At 44.4% G+C, this 17,089-nt stretch overlaps 1 protein-coding gene and 1 long non-coding RNA gene across 9 annotated transcripts in view; both read right to left on the bottom strand.

Annotated features, from left to right (window-relative positions):
- The window catches only part of Kirrel3 (kirre like nephrin family adhesion molecule 3), a 539,837-nt gene that overhangs the window by 464,279 nt on the left and 58,469 nt on the right, over positions 1 to 17,089 (bottom strand).
- The window catches only part of LOC120094326 (uncharacterized), a 42,842-nt gene continuing 28,954 nt past the window's right edge, over positions 3,202 to 17,089 (bottom strand). Inside the window, exon 2 of the long non-coding RNA XR_005488640.2 lies at positions 3,202 to 17,089. This exon is cut by the window's right edge and continues 27,384 nt beyond it. This is a non-coding gene — a long non-coding RNA (uncharacterized LOC120094326).

Here is a 17,089-nt window from a genome sequence, read left to right as displayed (position 1 = left end):
GAGGAAGGGTAAGGAGAAGAGGCACACGCCAGCAGAATATGGATAGAAGGGAGGTACTTTAGTTTGACTTCCAACTTCTGCCGTAAAAGGACTATCACTGGTCTAAGTGCCATGTATCGAGCAATTACTACATATGTGGCATTTTGCTAAATGTGTTTATAATGACATCATTTAATTTTGTGGTTTGATTCTATCGATTAATCATCATGGTAACCCCGCAGGGCACTTACCATCCTTTCTCTTGTTTGGAGAAAAGGTTCTAAAGATTAAACTCCTTTCCTAGAGTTAAACAGTCAGTCAGTGGTTAGATTAGGAATGGGCACCCCTTCCAAAGATTACACTCCTAATTGACCTTGCCATGGCTCTGCTCCCCTGTAACTGATTCCATCTCTAGGATGTATTCACTTTCTAATCACTGTCAGGGGCATCTGACATTCCATGAGAGCTAGTGGTCAGGAGAGGACATATGCCCAACACTGTCATAATGTCAGCAAATAAACTCACTGCCAAACAAAAGGCAGCCCCAAACCTGTTGGATTGCTGTGATCCCCCATGGCACTAGGCTATTTGGTCCACTTGATGTGGATTTGGGCTTCCAGGTAAGTCCTGTGAAGAGCAGCTACCTTTGCTCAGTATTGGTTTTCTGGAAGGAGCCCTTTTCTTTGAAAACTTCCATTCAGAAGTTTTATTAATATTCTATACTCACAATTCCCTAACTCTTTGATTGTACTTGGCTATTTCCTCCTCTTCCACCTCCTCCTCCTCCTCCTCCTCCTCCTCCTCCTCCTCCTCCTCCTCCTCCTCCTGCTCCTGCTCCTCCTCCTCCTTATTGCATTTGTATTGATTATTTTGGAATTTTACATGATTATTCTGGAATTTTACATCATGTACCCCAATCACATTCATCTGCTCCCTCCCTACCCTTATAACTACCTCCAAAAGGAATAATAATAATAATAATAATAATAATAATAATAATAATAAGAAGAAGAAGAAGAAGAAGAAGAAGAAGGGGAGGGGAGGGAGAAGGAAAGGAGAGGGGGAGGAGGGAGGGGGAGGAGGAGGGAGGGGGAGGAGGAGGAGGAGGAGGAGGAGGAGGAGGAGGAGGAGGAGGAGGAGGAAATTCCTATTTGTATTGCCAATATATTCACTGGAATCAAATTCCCAGTGCTGAATCTATGTTTTAAGGTACATCTGTCCTCTGGTCACATTTAAAGTTCTCCTATTTGGTTCCTTGACTTTCTCCCTGCCCCATAGACAGACTTCTGTACATTCACTTTCTTTCCCAGTAAGCCTGGACACTTAAAATCTGTCAATTCAGAGTAGGCAACCCCCTTGCACACAGAGATAACACACACACACACACACACACACACACACACACACACACACACACACACACAAAACAAGGCAATCTCCCTAGCACCACACATCAAAGTCCAGGTTGCTTCATGGCCTGTTTCTCTAATTCTGGGATGAGGAGAGGTGTTGGATAGAATCACCAACAGCGTTCTGTTGGCCCTGTGATGGCTGGTTTTAGATGTCAGTGTGACTGAGTTGTGATAGTTGGTAAAGCATCACTAATGGGATGTCTTTGAAGATGATTTGGGAAGAGATCTGTGGACTGAATAGGGAAGGTTTGCCCTCAACATAGGTGGGCATCACCCAATTAGTGAGCCCACAGAGAGCAAATGACAGAGAAGAAAGGCAATTCTTTCCCTCTAGAACTGGGGTACCCTACCCTGCCCTTGTAATACAGTTTTCTCCAGACATCGTGCTCTGCAATGTGCACAGTTGTCTCCTACCCACTGTACTGGTTCTTCTAGATCTGAGCTACAGTTACACCACTGGCTTCCCTGGGCTCTGGATCACAGAAGGGGTATCACGAAACTGCTCCACTCTTATAACTACTCCACACTCATAACCCAACACGCTAATTATACTAATACAATCTGGTATTCATGGATATAGATTCTGCTGGTTTCATTCCTATGGAGAACCCTTACAATCAGAGCTCTGTTTGTCACGTGACCTATTCACTTTCAGCCCCTCCACACTGCCCCACACTCGTGATTTTGAACGAAAATTAAAGAGCTGCATCTGGTTTTCTTGCTGGCAAAGTCCCAAGGCAGTAAAGGGACCATACTGCAAGAGATAGGGAGCATGAGTGTGTCTTACAGCCTCTCCCTCTTCTTATGAAGTCACCTGAGTTCAGTCATGGGGTTCTACCCTAAGGACTTTAATTCTACCCACAGAACTCTTTCTTTACTACATTTAGGGCCACCGTTAGGATCATTTTTATCCATTCACTTTCTTAATATGATTAGATCATAATGATGATGGGGTGGTGGTGGCGGCAGTGGTGGTGGTGGTGGTGCAGCAGTGACAGCAGTTACAGAAAAGTCTGCCTTTGGTCCATGTTCCTCTGTGACTACTCTTCCTTATTTTTTTCCTGTTCAAATTCCTGAAAGCATTGTTTATAGTTCACATTCATTTTCCAGACTCCACTCTCCCCACAACCCAGAGCATTCTGGTGTCCATGTCTACCCATCTGCTAGATGACACTTAGCTGGCTAGTGACTTTCTTGCTGTGTGTCCTATGTAGTGGTCAGCCTACCCATCACTAGAGTCAATGCCCCGTGCCCACTACACACTGTTCTCCTTTGCCTGGCCTTTCATAACAGCATGCTCCCTTGATTTGTCTACTGTTCTGGGGGCTCCTTCCCATTTGCCTTGTGAATCCCTCTTTATTTACCCATTTCTCCTGTATCCTTTTCAGCTTTGGCTTAGATTCTTCTGTACTCCCAGGAGAGGTTTCTCCCTTGGGTCACAATCTACATATCCAAATATTTACAGGACACCATATGTAAAAAAAGGATTTGATCCTTGTTTAATGTAGGAAGTGGGAAATCCCTTTCTTTTCTTGTCAACCTTTTTTGCTCTCATTTGACCATCATGAAGAGAAATTCTTTCATCTCCCCATTTGTTCCAACTGAAGCATATAGCAGGGTCCATGAATTCCCTTGCCCTCATCCCCTGGACTCAATCAACCACTACACTCTTTTTATTTGACTTCAAAAGGTTGTTCCTCATTTTATATGTAGCACCTGCCATGGTGCCTTGGGGAAAGATATTAAATAGATCTCTTAGGCTGACTGATCAGATACCTCTTGACTAGGTTTTCCTTTATTTCTTCTGTTTCTTAGTTAAAGCCACTGTCATCTCTCACCTGGCTGAGTCTATTCACCTGGTTTTCCAGAAAACAAACAAACAAACAAACAAACAAACAAACAAACAAACAAACCACTTTCCTTTGGCCACTCCCTATACTACAGAAAGAGCAGAGCAGTCTTTAAAACGAATTAGCCTCTCACTGTTCTGCTTATACCAAGGTTCAGGAAGCCTCCTTTGCCTACCCATCGTAGTGCAAGACATTCATTAAGTGCTCAAAAAATATTTGTTCAATGAAAAACGACGATTGGAATCTAAACTAAAGAGGATTTCCATGCACGCAGGAAGCCTAAATGCCCATTAGCTCTGGTCATTATTGTGCTTGTCCATTTGCAATTAGGGTGTGTTTGACTTCACACATTCCACGGACTGCTCTTCTGTGTCTGTTGGCTCCCTTCCAGAAACCAGCCTCAGAGAAGGATTTACCTGAAGGCAGGAATGTCAGGTGATGTGGAAGAAGAATTACAGAGAAAAAGTAATTTAACCCCACTAAAATCCATACTGTTCTAAGCAAATACAACACCCCACCCCACCCCATGCTCACCCTGGCCTCTGTAGTTGTTTTCAGTTGACTGCTGTGTGCTGATCTTGGTAGGGTCTCTGGCACCTGCCACACCTCCTCATTACTACTGTGGCTCTTGTAGGGGCTTCTCTGTTGTTGAGGGTGAGGTTAATACAGTGATTCACTTCTCTATAGTATGGGTGTTCACTATTACTCTCTCTCTCTCTCTCTCTCCCCCCCACCCGTGTGTGTGTGTGTGTGTGTGTGTGTGTGTGTGTGTGTGTGTGTGTGTGTGGTATGTGCTTGTATGATATGGTAGGAAAGGCCAGAAAGGACTAATGGGAGCCATGCCCTTAGAGCAAAGGAAAAAGGAGGTATTCTTGCCCCAGAGAGGTGTGACCCTTTTCTTAACAGATTAGGGAAGAGCTTTCAGAGTCCTAAAAAGCTTTGTAAGGGTTGGTAGATAAATCCCCCTGCTGTCCCACACTGTTCCTGTTCACTGGGTGGTCTCTGACTGTTCTCTAGGTTGCTGGTGGCCCTGGGTCTAATATTCTGATGTCCAGACTAAGTGAGAATGGCAGACAGCACAAGGGGGCTGTCCTACCCAGCAACTCCTGCTTTATCAGTGACAGAGACAGAGACTCAGAATGGACAGTGGGTAGAGGGGCCCTCCCACACTGCAGACCAGGAGGAGTCCCAAAAACTGCCTGGAGAAAAATTGGGAGAAAATGCTGTCTGTCGGTTTCCAGGTGATCTTTGCAGGAGAGCTGATGTCAGGGACAGGTAGCTCATTCAGACCTACCAGCCCTCTTCTCCTTGACATTGTGATTTCTTATGGCTACTAGTCTTTGTTCACTAAACTGGTCCTAACAGCTTCCGGCAACAAGAGTACCTGGGCAAGGTGAGGGCATTGTTATCACCCTCTGTTGCCTCTCTCCCTCCCACTGCCTCTGCTTAGCCATTCCCTGGGTCAGAGGTCAAGGGGCCAAATGCCCTGTCTGGGCTATGCTGCAGCCCAGCTGCCTCAGGTTTACAATCTTCTTCATTTTCCTACTAGATATTCCCTCCCCCTTCCTGGCACCTGTGGAACTCAGGGAACCGGGCTGGAGCAAAACTTGTAGCAGACAGGTAGTGTTGAACTGAGATTACAGGATGCTTGGATCTTGAAAGATAGAATCAATTAAGATGGGTCCTTTCCTTTGCCAGTGGCACGTATGGATGCACAACCTGTCCTAATCCATGACAATGACTTGGTCAAACATGGAATGCTCTTCCCCCAGCATCCCTTATACAATCTTAACCTTGCTTTTTGTGTACCAGCCCATGGACTCCCTGTTCAGACTGTTACACAAAGTCTAAGCCCACTTCTGGAGGAGCGGAGACTGCTGGTCAGAGATGCATATTGCCCTGCATCCAAATGTGTGATTTCTGCTGTGGGAAAAGAAAGGCCCGGCAAGTGACTGTGAAAGATGACATTGAGTGTTCCTGACTTAGTACACCCCTGTGGTAGATTGAATGGGAAAAGCCCCCCACAGGCTCATAGCTTACAATGCCTGGTCACTGGGACTGGCAGTATTTGAAAGGATTAGGAAGTATGGCTTTGTTGGAGTGTGTCACTGGGGGCAGGCTTTGAAGTTTCAAAAGTCCGTGCCAAGCCCAGAGTCTCTCTCTTCCTGCTGCCTGCGGATGCGGATGTAGAACCCCCAGCTACCTCTCCAGCACCATGCCGCCAAGCTTCCCACCACGAGGACAATGCACTACACCTCTGAAACTGTGAGTAAACTTCTATTAAATGCTTTCCCTTATAAGAGTTGCCATGGTCATGGTGTCTCTTCACAGCAACAGAACAGTGACTAAGACAGTCCTTCATCGCAGTGAAGCCTGATGAGGCCCAGAAATACCAGAGCATTTTTTACACATTCCCAAGTTCCCATCACTGTGTCTCTTTGGCACCATGCCAGTCTTTTTTCTTTCTTTCTTTCCATTCTAGGCCCTGCTGAGATGTTCAGCAGTACTCAGATGGACCACAGAAAGAGTCCTCCGATCAGCTGAGGTAGTCAGAGGACTCCCATACTTTTCCTATCTTGGTAGAAGCTCCTGGACTGCACCACGGTGACCCCTGTAACTTGCTGTCAGACTGCCAGATGGGGTGACAGACTCCACCAGGCATCAGCCTGAGAGGGCCTTCAAGGTCTCCAGCAAGCATCCCACTCTGTGGTTGGGATGCTAGGCACAGCCAAGCCCCATGGAAGCCTCTGCTATTAGGACAGCTTCTGAATACTAAAGAGGGCTGAGAGGAAATGAAAGGAAACGGAGAAAGATGTCTTGGTCAGAAGTTTTTCTAATCGCTATGGATTTCCCCTCGTTTTAGTGGATTTGAGAGAGGGTGTAGGGAAGGAAGGGGAAAAAAATCAAAAGCGGATTATTATCCTGAGTTGCTCTTCCTTTTCATCCTTAGCCTGTGACAGCAGCTCCCTGCTTGCCCTATCTGCATGCTAAAGACTGGAGGGAAAGGCCTGCAAAGTATTGACAACTGAGCTGAGATTACAAGTTCCTTGCCTCTTGAAAGATAGAATCAATTAAAATGGAGCCTTCCACTCAACGAGTAAATTAGCTTCTAGAGAAAACATCTGCCCTTCCCTGTAGTGTCTGGAAAATACGAAGGGTAGTGGAAGTGTGGTGAAAGCTTCTTCTCGTAACACGCAGATTGCGCATGAAAGCACTACATACCCTGAAGCACGCACACACTGTACAAACCTGGCACAAAAACGGTGACTCAGTAAACACTGGTCCAAGGACATGCTCATGTGTGTGTGCACTGCCCGTTTACCCGCACACCGTTTCACGTTTCTTCCTCTCTTGCATGGCTACCTTTGAAATGTGTCAGGCTTCTGAGAGATTCTGCTGGCCTTGCAGCATCCTGTCCCTGGTTATCATAAAAGCAATACATTTTAACAGATGAAAAATAAAAACAAGATCTTCTTTAACCCATGCTCTTTGGGAGTACAAGAAAATGTACTCAAGCCATCTAACCACAGGGTAGAAAACAAACCGGAGACTCAAACCCCTACCCCCTTCCCTTGACCCATTTCCTGAGCTTCCAGAAACATCCGAGTATGAACCAAGCACTTTATCCAGTTGGGAGACTCATGTGTTCCCAAAACCTCAGAGTAGCTGTTCTTGGGGTGTGTGACCTTGGAGAAAGCATCCTCCAAAAAGACTGTCCAGGCGGGACTTCTAGTACTCCAGTTCCCAAGTCATACAGCACGAGATGCTGCATGTGGATCTGTAGTTTAAAATAGGTTTTGGTGAAGTCGGGGTGGGGGCGGGGAGGGGGCTTTTCCATTGATAAGTGGAGAATTTAGGCGAGGAAAGCAATAAGCCAACTATTTGTTGAGTGGCTCCATGCTTCTCCATACTGGAGACAGGTTCAAAGACGGAGCTTCTCAAGGATTTCAGGAGCCCAGGAGTGCAATGAGGCATGAGCCACTGATGTGTGCTGTGGTCAAGGTGTTTTCAACAGAGCCCAGGGAAGGAAGTGTCACATTCTGTATAAAAATGTCAGTGACCTTGAGGATGGACAGTTGATTTCTCAGCAGAGAACTGGGACTGATACCAGTAGAGGGGCCATGAGAAACAAAGGTTTGGACTTGCAGAATGCAGTGGCCTTTCTTTGGCTGGACCACAGGCTTGTGAAGGATGACCAGAAACGAGGACAGAAAAGTTACAGTTACGGGAGGGATCTCGTTTCCTTGGGCTTGAAATGCTTCACAATTTGTCTCGTAGGCAATGGGGTTGGGGGGTGTGGGCAGTCCATAGGCTGGGGAATACCCTGATGTGGGCTGGGCTTTGGGAAGATAGCTCAGAAATCAGACACAGTGCCCTTAGGTCCCGCCTCCATGACAGATCAGGAAGTGTGGCCGGACTAGACCAAGGGATGGAAAGTAAGAGCCCAGCAAAGGCAGTACTAGGAGGGGTGAGGTGGGGGTAGGGTGGGGGGTGGAGGATTGGGGGTGAGGGTGTGTGAGGGTTTGGGGAGGGGAGGCCTGGACTTCCGTAGCAGGATTCTTCATGCCCCATGGAAGCTTTGAACAAAAGCCAAGGAAGCCAGAGTGGTACATGACCCAGTTCTGCAGCCAGAGAAACAGTATTTACGGAAGCCGTTGGCATTCCAAGTGAGCCAGGCCCAAAGACCCAAATGCCTGGAGTCTCTATGAATCATCCCTCCTTCCTGGAGCGTGCATCCGCAGCATTCAGTTTCTCCTCACCAGGCTGCACGGTTGCCTAAAAGTGATTCCACCCTGAAAATAGCTCAGCCCCAGACCGTGGTCCTCGGTGCTTTCTTTTTATCCTGGAACTTCAGCTGGCTTAAGTAACTGCATGCGACACATACAAAGAAGCCAGCCCTTGTAATTGCATCAGAGGGCTGTGAGGGAGTCACCCCACCCCCACCCCAGCAACCCCTAACTACACTTGAGGGAAGAGGAGGGAGGGGTGTGCAATTTGTTCATTTCTTTCATTTTATGGAACGCTTCACTTTGCTTTCAGCATAATTATTGTTGTACTTTTTTCTGTTCCCCATTTGCCTCGTTCAAAAAAAAAAGTCCTTCACTCCCCCTGCACACTTTTTCTTAATGCATTAAAATTAATAACTCGTAACAGTGACCTAATTTGCTTTGAGTACTGTAACTCAGGGGGTTTTGTTTTTGTTTTAGTTGTGTGTGTGTGTGTGTGTGTGTGTGTGTGTGTGTGTGTGTTTAAAAAAGCTCCCTCCCAGATCTGCCAAACCCTTGACACGTTACTGTGGCAACAGGCACAACTTGGTGAGTTCATGAATGAGCCTCTTTGTGCTCACAAAGCCCTCTCCTCCACTATTATTTGAGATGTACATCTTTTCCCTTGCCAAGGAAGTCCTGTGTGCTTGGTGTGTTGGAATGGCGCAGCTCTGGGTGTGGTCCCTGAGACAATGTCCAATGCCCATTACCCTGGCCTTGCAGTAGTGTCTGCTGCAAGCCCTCTTCACCTTTTCTAATTCTGGGCCAAAAGCCCTTCCCTGCCTGCAAATGTTCTCCAACTTAACATTTGCCTCTGTGGCTAATCTGTTTTTCTGGACTTCAGTCCTTCGCCCTTCCCTACCACGACCTCAGACCTTACTTAACTAGGAGGTTGGCTGTGGATCAAAGCTGGCCACTGGGTTCTCTCTACCCCTTAGCCATTGTGTCCATCTTGTCTGTTGTCTTTCTCTGCAAAGGCACATCCTATCCTCTCCCTGTGCGCTTCCCTGTGCTACTAGAACACTGCACACTATGCCAACCAGAAGTCACACGCTACTCCTGCTCAAGGGCCCCTCCTTTCTCTTAGAATTGCTTCAGAATCTTGCCTTAGACTCTCAGGCTACTCGAGATCTGCAGATACGTCGTCTTGGCTTTGCTGTAACCAGCACCTTCTGCTTTTTTCCCTCGATATCCTGACATTACTATGTCATGAATGTTTTACTCCAAGCTTGTCATGGTTTATTCCCCGTGCCAATCTCTGCTTCCACATATGGAAAAGCTCCAACAACCCTCAGAGCTTGGCCCATCATACAGCCTATGTACCTCAGTCACGTGAATACCCGCCTCTCAGGTTGTCAGCAAGCTCATGGAAGGAGAGGGTTGCTTCTGGGCACTGTTGTATCTATGACACCTGGCATAGAGCCTGACTACTACAGTGTCTTTCTATAAAAAAAACCCTATCATTATGCCTACCTATCAGGATGTATGAATGTGTGAATGAATGAATGAACTGGAATCTATTACTGACCTTTCTTTTATTCCTTTCCTCCCTCTTTTAACCTCTCCCTTACTCTCTTCTTCCTTCTCCCTTTTTTTTTGTTAATCATTTTGCAAACATTCAGTTATATGAAAGAGGAGGTACACAAAAGGACTCCCCTGTTGTCGAGGAGCACATAGATTTGGGGGTCTCTAGGACCATCTTAAACACTTTCTTCTGGTCATTCACCTGTTCATCCCTCTAGGACTGCCATCCTAGAAAGTGAAGCTGGTTCATCTCTGTATATAGTTTCTGTCAGCAAATGTAAGGAGGATACTAAGAAGTGCTGTCATTTAAGAACTCAGTGTGGATGACAAGTGGTCAGACACTCGCATCCACTTAACCTTTTGGACATCCTAGGACAGGTTGTCATCAGTTTCTCGATGGTAGCAATGATGTAGGTAATGTGGAAACTGCCCCTTGAAGCAAAGAGAAACCTGTCAACAAACGATGCAGAGGACTGAGGTTTCCTGAGTTTCTGGGATGCTCCAGAAACATGCTGCCTCTCAGTCAATGATTCCACTGATACACAAGGCACTCCTATCCCAAAGACAAAATCATATTTTCTTTCCATAGCTACATGGAGAAGGAAATCTATCAACACCTCTATGGACTGCAAGAAAATAGAAGGAATTAAGACCGTATCAAAAGGCTTGGTATTGATTTTTAAAATCATGGCTGATGCTAAAATGATTTGAGTCTAGTTCCATGTTGCAGCTGAGACCTGATACCCCCTCTGCCTCTGCCTGACCTCCCAGGGTTGTGATGATGGAGCCCCCTGCCCCCACCTAGGTTGACACTTCAATCCTAGTCTTACACAGTCTCATGTCTGTTTGTCTCCAACAAGCAAGGACATACATGCAGGGGGTGCAGGGCATCTTCCTGGGTCTCATCTGGGAGCAGTCAAGCAGGCCAACCTGAGAGGCCCTATTTCAAGGCTGATTTGGAGTGATGCATTTTCAAGTCTTGCTTAGCTGCACAGACTACATGCAACCTCCCCATCCTTACAGAAGCTTTCACTCCATGAGGAAAAGCCAGAGACTCAAGGCAGGGAGCCTAAAAAGCTTCAGGCTCATGCCTGGGGCAAGCCCTACTACTGATATCCCAGCAGGCTACTCCCACCAGGAATGTATGTCTGCTGTGAGCTCCTTCCCTGTGCATGGCCAGAATTCTAAGTAAGGGCAAAGGCCTGTGTATTTAATTTCTCTGTAAGTGAATAGCTTCTATGCACTAGAAGGGGGGAGGGGAGAAACAACACACTCAAACTATGAATTTGTAATTGCTTGGGATTTCACCTCCTGGCCACACTTCTCTTCCTATGGAGTTATTAAAACCCACACGATATGGTCTAATAATTTATTAATAGTCAACATAAACAGATAACAGCTCACATAGCCATAACAACCATTGCATATTAAGTAATGAGGGGTTATTTAAGAGGCATCTCACTGGAGGCTGAGAGACTTGTTAAGTGTGGAGTTTCTGCTGTGGTGGCATAGGAGCTCACACAAATACACAAGGCTTCTCTGTGTCACTATGACCCCATCTTCATTGCAAGGAGTGGGTAGATTGTCCTTGCTTGAGTGGAAAAACATCTAGATGAATGGAGAGAGAATACCCCTTTTCTTCACAGAGCAAAGTTAAAATTGGGACAGCTCAACAGCTCTGACACTGAAGCAACCTTGCCTGTGTCCTTGTCAAGGTGCCTGCCTCAAGCCTGTGCATGTCTTTCTCCTGCTGTCTCTTGCCCATAGTTCTCTGGAAAATGAATCAGAGACCTTAAACTCATTGCAGCTCAGTGGGGACTTCCTGGTTCTTTGCCCATCCCAACCCCAATTTGCAAGCCCTTCCTTCTTAGAGTGATCACATTATCTGCTCTGGGGAAACTCCCTTCACTCTTTCAGAGTGTTTTATAACATCTCAAATTCAATAAGAGATGCCTAGCAACCAGATTGGAAGGCAGATAGAAGAAAAATTGTCTTTATTTGTAGATCATCCTATATGAAAAAGAAAAAAAAAGACCTAAGGAATCTGCAAAAATATTGATAGAACTAATAAATAAGTTCAGCAAATTTATATGAAGTAAGACAATATGCAAAAATATAATTTTGATTCCATATACAAGCAGTGATCTCAAAGAGAAATTAGGAAAATAATCCCATTCACAATAACATAAAAATAATAGACTAAAGATGAATTTAGCAAAAAAAAAAAAAGTGAAAATTTTCAATACTTCCTGCTGATGGAGTTGTTGAGAGAAATTAAAGCAATTCTAAATAAAGAGAGAGACAAAGAACACTGATTCAGGAAAACTGAGAAATGCTAAGAAGGCAGTTTTTCCTAAATTATCTTTGTATTAAATGCATGTCCTATCAAAATCTCAGTCTCTGAGATAATTGGTTTTTAGAAGCTGACAATCTAATCTTAACATTTATATGGAAGTGCAAAGGGCCCAGGAGAGTCCAATGAACAAAAACTAAAAAAGAATAAGGTTTAAAAACTTACACCGACTGGTTTTAAAACATGCTATAAAGCTATGCTAATCTGCAAGGTGTGGCACTGACATGGTCATAGACACATAGAACAAGGGGGCAGAACCAACTACTAAGAGGTAAACTCCTGTATTTACAGCATTTTCAAGCAATTAATTTTTAAAGAAAGTGTTGGGACTTGTAACGGAAGAGTAGTTTTCTCAACATCTGATGGTAAATCCAGATATTTGCATGGGCATTTATGAATTTAGATCCAGTCTCACATGATGTCCATAAACTAACCAAAAGACTGATATTAACAAAAATGTAATGGGGTTGGGGATTTAGCTCAGTGGTAGAGCACTTGCCTAGCAAGTGCAAGGCCCTGGGTTCAGTCCCCAGCTCCGAAAAATAGAAAAGGAAAAAAAAAAGTAAGACATAACGTTATAAACATTCTAAAAGAAAACCATTGTGTATTTGAGGCTTTTAATTTATACTGGAAACATAAGCCATAAAAGAACATATCAAGAATTTTAATGTCATTTGGATTAAAATAATTTGCACTTAAAAAGGCTCGTATTAAGAAAATGAAAAGACAAGCCACACTCTGAGAGATCATTTTGTAAATTATATCCTTGATGAATAACATGTCCAGAGCTTATAAAGGGCTCTTGAAAGTCGATAATAAGAAAGCCAACAAACCAATTTAAAACTGGGCAAAAGTCAAGCAAATGAAAAGGTAAGTCACAACATGAGAAAAAATATTTACCAACATCAGATCTGATGTAGGACTGCTATCCAAAGTAGACAAAAGACTCATAAGACCCAGAAACAACAGCACAAATAGCCTATTAATAAGTAGGCAGAATGCCTTATTTTAAAAGATTCTTCACCAAAGAAAATCAGCAGAGGGCAGATATGATCTCAACAGTATAAGCCAAAAAGGAATTCCAAAATAAGCCAGGAGACACAGCTATACAGCTGCCAGACGCAGACCATCTAGAAACCACTAACAGTGCACAGAAATATGTAAGACAGCGTAGATTCTCCCTCACTGATGGTGAGGAAGCGGAGAATCATCTCCTGGAGGTCAGTAACAGAAGGTGCAACTGTTGTGCTTTTTGGCATTTACCCAACTGAGCTGAAACTCTATATCTACACAAAAACTTGCACATGGCTGCTTAGCGTGATGTTACTCATAATCGCCACAACTGGGAAGCAACCGAGGTGTCCTTGAGCAGGTGAATGGATACGTGAACCATTTTCCCCAGACAATGAAATATCATTCAGTGCCAGTACCTCCCCACTCCAAAACAGAAACAAAAACACCCCGCCCCCAAATAAAGCAGATCTATCAGCCCATGCAAGCAACACGGATGAAACGTGAACACATGTTAGTAAGTGAAAGAAGCCAATCTCAAGAGCTTGTGTATGACTGACTGCAACTATGTGACATCCTGGGAAGGCAAACCTATGGTGACAATAACAGCAGTAGTGGTTGCTGGGGGGCTGTGGGAGGACAGGATGAATAGGTAGAACATGGAGGATTCAGGGCAGAAACACTGCTTTGTACGTGAGTACCTGTCCTTTCTGTGCTTTTCCACACACCGGATGTGTACAGCAGCAGGAATGAGTTAATATTAACACAAACAGTAGCCTCTGAGCTCTGACCACATGGAGGTTGGGCAAAGGCATGGGGACTTTTGCTGTGAATGTAAAGTTGTTCTAAAAGTTAAATCTACTTAATTAAATAGGTATGTACGATGCATATGTGTAGGATGATGTCACAGGGGAGGCAGGTACAGGATAGAAGGAGGCCTGTCATTGGAGGAGAAGGAAGGATGGGCAGGAGAGAAGTTTGAAGGAAGGGGAGGAGACTAGGAAGAGACGAGGGACAGAGAGAGGGGAGAAGCCGTGGCAGGACAAGATGGCAGGTGATGTTAAGATTCTGCTCTGTGTATTTACAGGTTGTTATTAATGTTCTCAAGGGATGGATGGTACCGGGCTTTGTATGTTTAAGTGGGCAATTATATCTTACCTATTGGGTCAAAGATTATTGTGTTGTGTGTTCTTTTATGTGAGGGTTTGAGTGCAGGAAAGTGTGAGGCTGGGATGTGTTTCCGCCAAGATATCTAGCAGATATCTGGGCACCGCCGTGCGGACCTAGCCGGGTAAAAGACAATTACTCCTAATTATTTTTATATTTTTACAACAACACATATGTATGAGAGAGGGAGAGAGAAAGGGAGAGAGAGAGAGAGAGAGAGAGAGAGAGAGAGATTTGTGTGTTAGTGTAGAGTAGGTATGCAAGTCTAAAGACACCTTGGGCACCTATCTTCACCTTTCACCTTGAGACAGAGTCTTTTGTTGACCATTGTGGTTGCCTGGCTGGCTGTCTTTATAAACTTCCCATCTCTACTTCCCATGTCACTGTAGAAGTTTTGGGATTACAGATGTGTGCTGTTACCTTCAGCTTTATGTAAGTTCTGGGGATCCAAAACTCAGGCCCTCATGCTTGAACAGTAAAAATTGCACCCATGAAGCCATCTCCCCCAAATCTACTCTACAATAGGCAAAGGTCTTCGAAAGGCTCATTAACAACATACTAACTGAATACACCAGTGGAAAAATGCTCAACACCATTAGTCGCCAAGGAATAAGATTTGAACCATAACAAACTATTGTGTCATGCCTAGAAAAAGTATTTATGATCCCCAAAAAACTGTGGGCAAGGATGTGATGTAAGAGGAATAATCAATCACTGATGCTGGGGCGTTGCAGGTAGGAATAAAAAATGTCGATGGAAGGAATGGAAGTGGTTTGTCAGTTCCTAAAGTGTGAGCATAAACTTGTCATATGACCTAGCAGTTCTACTCCTAGATATCTACAGATGAGACATGAAAATGAGCATCTTCCCCAAGACAGGGACATAAATGCTCACAGTATAATGGCAGTAACGTAGGAAAAGCAGAAATGCTCCCCTACTGGTAAAGAATAAATAAAATGGGGTGAATCTTTGTAACAGATACTTGCCTGCGATCAAACGTCACAGATCACTGTTATCTGTTATAGCATGGGCAAACCCTCAAATCATACCATGCTAAAGGAGCCAGATGCCAAGGACCACATATTGTACAACTCCACTGGGACGAAGTGTCCAGAAAAAGACATCCCCAACAGAGGTAGAAAATAGAACTGTCATTTGCAGCAAAGCCTGGGAATGGGGACTTTCCTCAAATTGGCATGAAGGATCATTTGGGGGAGATGAGAGTGTTCTAAAATTGGATTGTAGTGATAGTCACACAATGGTGTACATTTACTAGGCAGTGAGTTTCGTGGTACATAAATTATACCTCAATAAAGCTGTTAAAAAAATAGCAGATGCTTATTAAGGATGTCAGAAGGCTACATGAATAGGGAGGGCACACATTAAGGGCTACCTATCATTAACTTAACATAATCCCATTACTGGCGAATGAGTCTTTCAGGAATACTTCCTGCTGTTCCTAGAGATTCTCTGTATTTATCTAGGATATAGCCTCACGGTCATATCAAGCAGAGACAATTGAAGCAACCAAGCTCCATCCAAGCATCATCTCTCTAGCAGAACGAAACAGGATAACCTCCAGCTTCGCCTACGAGAGGATAGGACCTGTCAGCTGGTGCTAAAGCTACCATCGCCTTCTAAATGCCTTCCATTTATCTCAGTGTGGGTTAAAAGGCCCGAACAATATAGTTATCACTTGCCACTTGACTGGCCTCTCCTTTGTACAGGGTGTGGGTAAGGATAACAACTTACTTTTGTAAGGCACTTACAAGGCACTTTAACACACACTAGCTCGTGTATCTTCATCTCGACTCTATCAGTAAGAGTGACAGACAGTGTTGGCTGACAGCCTCTGCAGTCATCTTCGTCCTGGTCAAGATGATGGGAGCAAAGATTTTCAGTGTTGGGTGTGGGAAAGTTTGTGGAGATGTGTGTGTGTGTGTGTGTGTGTGTTATATGTGTGTGTGATATGTGTGCTCATGTATATACACAAGTACACATACATATACATCATATAAAATACATATACATCATGTACATCCACATGCATAATACATACATACATACATACATACATATATACAAACAAAGATGAAAACATGCTATCCCTATATCTTTCTCCACGTCTAGAATAAGGATAAACCTTCAAAGAACAGTCATAATGGGACATCAGGGAGTAGCCATGGGTAAGAAAGGCTGAAAAGCCTGACAGCATCCAGGAGATGTGGTCCTGATGCTGAGGCACCGCTAAGTTGACTGAAATGGCAGCTCCCTGGAATCTGTGCTAAGTGAGACAAATGGATCTCTGCTCGTTGAAGCCATCTTGGTTGGGCTTTCTGTGCATTATTGCCAAACCTACACATAACTGGTAAGACAGAAAATATTAATCATATCTCTAATGGATGCAAAGACTAAGTCTGAAAAATTATACAGCTCAACCAAGGTCAAGCTACCAGGGAGAGGAAAAACTGGGACTGGTAGCCAGATTTCTGTGCCTAATAATAGAAATAACAGCAGCAACAGTAAAAGCCAACGACTGAGCATGGAGTGCTAGGCCTCTGATCCTGTAAGGCACTTGACCTTCCTACGTCCTCAAATTCTTACAGCTCTAAGGCTAAGCATTCTCCATATCTATTTTTCTCAGATGAAAACATTGAGGTCAACTCTATTGCTGAAGGTCACAGGACTGGAATTCTAAACTGACATATGCTTTGACTGCTATGAGGAAATTAAGGGATGAGACGTATGCTCTTTGTCTTGACTGAAACCATACAATGGGGTCTGGATCTGAATCCTACCATTTCGATTCAGATTAGATAGCCAACTTCCAATAATTGCATTTGTGTTTGTGGCAGTTATCATCCTATAAGCCCAAGAAGGGAAGTTTCCAGAAGCATGGTCTTTTACTCTACACACACACTCACACACACATACACACACACACACACACACACACACACACACACACACACACACACACCACCTTTGTATCTTCCAGAAAGCTCACACTGACTACAGGATGTAGGA

Source organism: Rattus norvegicus, chromosome 8, assembly GCF_036323735.1.
Source record: "Rattus norvegicus strain BN/NHsdMcwi chromosome 8, GRCr8, whole genome shotgun sequence".
Taxonomy (NCBI): Eukaryota; Metazoa; Chordata; class Mammalia; order Rodentia; family Muridae; genus Rattus; species Rattus norvegicus.
Note: the sequence above shows the minus strand (reverse complement) of the source record. Positions and strands in the feature narration are given on the sequence as shown.